This window comes from Nannospalax galili, unplaced genomic scaffold, assembly GCF_000622305.1.
Source record: "Nannospalax galili isolate Female #2095 unplaced genomic scaffold, S.galili_v1.0 scaffold384, whole genome shotgun sequence".
NCBI classification, from domain to species: Eukaryota; Metazoa; Chordata; class Mammalia; order Rodentia; family Spalacidae; genus Nannospalax; species Nannospalax galili.
This window is the reverse complement of record NW_008352648.1, coordinates 3,240,448-3,245,970: the sequence shown is the minus strand read 5'-3', so window position 1 is coordinate 3,245,970 and position 5,523 is coordinate 3,240,448. Positions and strand designations below refer to the sequence as shown.

At 41.3% G+C, this 5,523-nt stretch overlaps 1 pseudogene; it reads right to left on the bottom strand.

Annotated features, from left to right (window-relative positions):
* Positions 1 to 205: 205 nt before the first annotated feature.
* On the bottom strand, positions 206 to 639 carry LOC103747267 (annotated as a pseudogene).
* Positions 640 to 5,523: the final 4,884 nt, after the last annotated feature.

Sequence of the window (5,523 nt, the reverse complement as noted above, 5' to 3'; positions counted from 1 at the left end):
AATTATTTTTGGTCTTTCTAAAACAGGGTCTCCTGTAGACCCAGCTGGCATGGAACTCACTATGTAGACCAGGCTGGTCTCACATAGATCCACCCGCCTCTGCCTCCTGAGTGCTGGGATTAAAGGTGTGCACCACCACAACCAGCTAAAACAAATAATTTTTGTTCGACATGAAAATTTATTACTACTGTGTTTCCATCATCATTTAGGATCTTGGTCTTTCCTTCTTGCCTTTGACAGGGTCAAAAGGGACACATTGGCTACTTTAGCAACCTTAAAGCGGACTGCAGGAATATTACCAACTGCTGATCTTTCCGACCAAATCCAGCAACCAGAACTTCATTGTTTTCCTCAATGATGTTCAGGCAACCATCATTGGGCACAAAGGCTGTGATTTTCTTGCCATTCTTGATGAGCCGGACCCTGACACACTTCCTGATAGCCGAATGTGACTGTTTAGCTTCAACCCCTACTTTTTCCAGCATGATTCCCTGGACATGTGAAGCACCTCCAAATGGGTTGACTTTAAGGGCTGTGCCCAAATGGGCTTTCTTGTACTGTTTATCATACCATTTCTGGTCCCATCAGTGACTATGGACAGAGCTTCCTGGCAGTACATAGACCATAATACTTGCCCATGCTGCCAGCACTGCAGACCCGCAAATAAATTTTTTAAATAAAAAAGTAATAAAATAAATCTTTAAGGAAAAAAAAAGGTCATTTGTCCCGAAACAATATTCCAAACATGCTAAATATTGCTGATTGTATTATCATCATGATGTGATTTAACACATTGCCCATGAACCCTGCAATTTCCTGTGAATAGAGTTGAATCAAGAGGTTTGATCTAAGCCCAGCTTGGTGGTGCATGCCTTTGATCCCAGTACTCGGGAAGCAGAGGCAGGTGGATCTCTGTGAGTTCAAGGCCAGCCTGGTCTACATAGTGAGTTCAGGCCAGCTGGAGCTACAGGGAGACCCTGTCTCAAAAAGACCAAAAAAAAAAAAAAAAAAAAAAAAAAAAAAGCTTGATCAGATTACAGCTGAGCACTTAGTAAGTGTTTATTAAGCACTGTGCTTGTTGTAGGGTGTGATACAATTCAGACATTATTCCTAATTACTTGTTACAAGAATGAGAAGTTAAGATTTAAACCTGAACCTGTAAAGAGTGGCTCACAACTTTGGCAGCTCAGATCAGAGTGACTATTTCCGTGTGGCAAACCAGGAATGGGAATGAGGGAGTGTTTTGTGCAGACAATGACATTTAACTGGGCTTGAAAGTTGGTAGAGCACCAACAAGTTAGAATTGTAACTATCGATTGGCTGTAAGGACTGGAAATGCAGTGTAGTAGGCCTAGTGTTGGTGCCTAAAAACTTGCATTCTCAGGGCCAGGGGAATGACTCGGTGGATAAAGTGCTTGCCTTGCAAGCATCAGGATCCCAGTTCCCACAAAACACACCCAAGTTCAACCTCTGGCCCTCTGAGCACATGTGTATGTACATGTGCTTATGCACTTACACATACATGTAAACACGCATGTACATGTGTACATCACACACACACATACAAAAAATAAAAGTCACACTGTAATTCTAGAAGTCTGTGAATGTTAAATTATTTGGCAGAAATGTCTTAATAGGTATACTTAAGGAGAGAAGATAACATCATTTTGCAAGCTTAATTGTACTCTAAGTCCAATGACAAATGTTCTTATAAGAGGCAGAGGAGGAAAAGACACAGAGGCAGTGTGAAGACAGGTGGCTACTGGAATGATAGGACTGCCAGCCAAGGATACTGGCAACTACCAGGAACTAGAAGAGACAAGGAATGGGTTCTCCCCAGCTACTCTGTATGGAGTACAGCCCTGCCAACACCTTGATTTTGAACTTCTCGACTCGACTATAAGACAATAAATTCCTGAGTTTTTTTTTAAGCCACCAAATTTGTGGTTATTTGTTGTGGTAGGCATTGGAAACTAGCATAGCAAGTTGGACTAGAATGCACTGTAGTGAAATTTTATACTGCACTAGGAATTAAATTACTCATTACTTTAATATATATTAGGTATACAGAAGACTCTACAGGGCCAGGGATGTAGTCAGATGGTAGTGCGCTTACTTGCATGCATGAAGCCCTGGGTGATCCTCAGCATGGCATAAATCTGGTATGGTGACACATACCTGTGATCCTAGCATTCAGAAGGTGGAGACCTTCTGACCAGAAATTAAGGTCATCTACAGCTATATAATGAGTGTGAGGTCAGCTTCAGTTGCATGAGATTCTGTCTCAAAATTAACTAATTAATTAATACTCTCTTAGAGCTAGAAAAACATTGAGATATTCCTTCTCTTGGGTACTGTGACCTTTCATTCCAGCAACACCTAGAGGATAAAGCCTTTTTATTTTGATCTTTGTGATCATTATAGTGTTATTCACTTCTACTCAGTAAAAAATTGTTGAATAATCAAAACTAATCATAGAGGTACCCATGCTATGCTAGGACCTGTAATCTGGCATTCAAGGCTGAAGAAGAATGATTATGAGTCGGAGCTAGACAGATGGCTGTTCTTGCAGAGGACCAGGGTTCAGTTCCCAGCATCCAAAAGGCAGCTAAAAACTGTCATAGTTCCAGGGGATCTGATGCCTTCTCTGGCCTCTGTGGGCACTGCACAAATAGATGCACTTACATACATTAGGCAAACACTTGTACACATAAAATAAAAATTAATTTTTTTAAAAAAGGAGGATTACGGCTGGGCGTGGTGGTGCATGCCTTTAATACCAGCACTTGGGAGGCAGAGGCAGGTAGATCTCTGTGAGTTTGAGGCCAGCCGGGTCTACATAGCGAGGTGTAGGCCAGCTGAGGCAGAAGGGAGACCCGGGCTCAAAAAGACCCAACAAAAAAATTAAATTAAATTTAAAAAATAAAGACAGGATGGACGTGGTGGCGCACGCCTTCAGGAGGTAGGGCGCACGCCTTCAGGAGGCAGAGGCAGGCAGATCTCTGTGAGTTTAAGGCCAGCCTGGTCTACATAGTGAGTTCCAGAACAGCTGGGGCTACAGGGAAACCCTGTCTCAAAAAGACCAAAAAAAAAAAAAAAAAAAAAAAACCAAACAAAACAAAAAACCCAAAATAAATTAAAAAAATAAAAAAGGAGGATTATGAGTTTGTAGCTTACAGTGATGAGTTCCACTGTAAGATCTTATCTTTAAAAATAAAAGTATTTTCCAGACAACTGTTTACTCAAATGAACTCACAGCAATAACAGCATGCACAAGTCCTATGCAAAATCAAACCAGACAAAATCCCAGCATAGACATGGGGAAGTGGGTAAGAAATCCCAACCCAACCTAAGGAACTTTTGGCAATTGATGACTGCTAGGAGGGGAAAAGACAGTGTCTTAAAATTTCTTGGTGGGTCCAGTGAATGATCCACACTGAAGGACAATGGGGGACACAAATCATACTCTATAAGTCATAACACACACACACACACACACACGTATATATGAGAGAGTTCATTTAATTAGGTGAGGGGCAGAAGGGGGAGGTAGGGAGAGGAGAGTGGATCTAAGTTCCATCAAACTATATTGTATGAAAATCACAAAAATTCAATAAAAATGCAAAAAAAGGTTGATGTTGTTCATTATTGATTTCTCTTTAGTTATCAACAGAAAATCTCGAACCAATATATTTAGAATTCAGGGGACTTGTTTTTCTTTTGTTTTACAGTGCTGGGGATTGAATCCAAGACCTTTCACTTTTGTTCTTTTTAGTGGTGGTGGTGATGTGGATTGTATGCAGGGCCTTGAGCCTGCTAGGCAGGTGTGCTATAACTAAGCCATCTCTCCAGCCCCTAAAGATAATTCTTTTTCTGAAGATTACCAATTAGGAGATAAATGCTAATATGCCTCCTCTACTACTAAGCTTCTTCATTTGCTTGCCTCCATCTTCCTCCCTCCCTCCCTCCCTCCTCCCCTTTGTTTCTATCCTTCTCTTCCCTCCCCTCCCCTCCCCTTCCGCTTCCCCTTCTTCTTCCTTGCTTCTTTCCTTCCTCTTTCCTTGTCTAACCAATTCATTAGGAACTCCTGGCTCAAGTCCACAGTAAATTCCATTCTAACTTGGCTATTAGAAGGGACTTTTAGCTCAAACGAAAAATAATTGAGATAATAGATAATTTACATAAGGGTAGAAGGATGCTTGTATAGACATACACTGTTTCCATTTAGGGCAAGGAATGAGCTCAGAGCATTTCCGGTTTTTGCTTCTCAATGAGGTGTGTAGGTGGTTTGTGCAAGGAGGAAACATTCTACCCCAGAGCTTCACATTGCCTACTTTGTTACTGTTGTTTTGTTTGTTTTCAGACAGGTTCTCATGTAGTCAGTCCAGGCTGGTCTCCAACTTGAGTTGTAGCTGAGGATGGCTTAAACTCCAGATTCTCCTGTTTGTACCTCCCAAGTGCTGGGATTTCAGGCGCATACTCCCACATTCTTCAGTTTTATGCAGGACTGGGGATCAATCCTAGGGCTTCATTCCAGATAGACAAGCATTCTACCTACTGAACTACTGCCCAACCTCTTTTTTTTTTTGGAGAAATGTCTCCCTGTAGCCCCAGCTGGCCTTGAACTCACTGTGTGAGATTGAAGTCAGGCTGGTCTACATAGTGAGTTCCAGGTCAGTTAGTAATTAAAAGAACTCCATAGGACATATGACACTGAAGGGAGAAAAAAAAGAAAAAGAAAAAAGAAAAAAGAAAAAACTAATTTGGCTCTAAGTAAACAAAACTTCAACTCTCTATTCAATATCTTCTCTATTATTGCAGAAAAAAATCTATCACAGCTGGATCTGCATATGCATCCTCAGGCTCAGCCTATTGCCTATACTTTACCCCAGTTTTCCAAACATATTCTTTAAACTCTTCCTATAAGCCTCATATTGCATCTCCTTCTACAGCTTTCCAGTGTAGGGAAAAATTATTAACAAATAGATTTCACTCATATGCCTAATACATATCTTCACTGGATGAATGGCTTCACTAAAACAGGATGGCCTCAAGAGATAACCGCTGCCCTTAAAGAATGCATTAGTTCTCCCTTTGAGTTTCTCTGGTCCCTATAGTCTGATAATGGCCCAGCTTTTTTTCCCAGTATCAGTCAGGGAACAAGTGAAACTCTCAAAATTAAGTATTCTCGCCACACCACTTAGCACTTTCAACCTTCTGGAAGGGTTGAAAGGGCTAATCTCTTAAGAGCTCTTTCACTGTGCTCACACTGGAGAATCTCACTGTGCTCACATTGCCCACCCCTTTCCTAATTAAACTTTAAAAAAAATATTTCTTTTTATTTTATGTATATGAGTGTTTTGCCTGCATGTATGGGGTACACCCATGTCACTGGAGGCCAGAAAAGGGTGTTGGATTCCCTGGAACAGGAATCATGGATGGTTGTTAGCCGCCACGTGGGTGTTGGGAACCAAACCCAGGTCCTCTTCAAGACAGTGCTCTTAACCACTGAGCCTTCTCTCC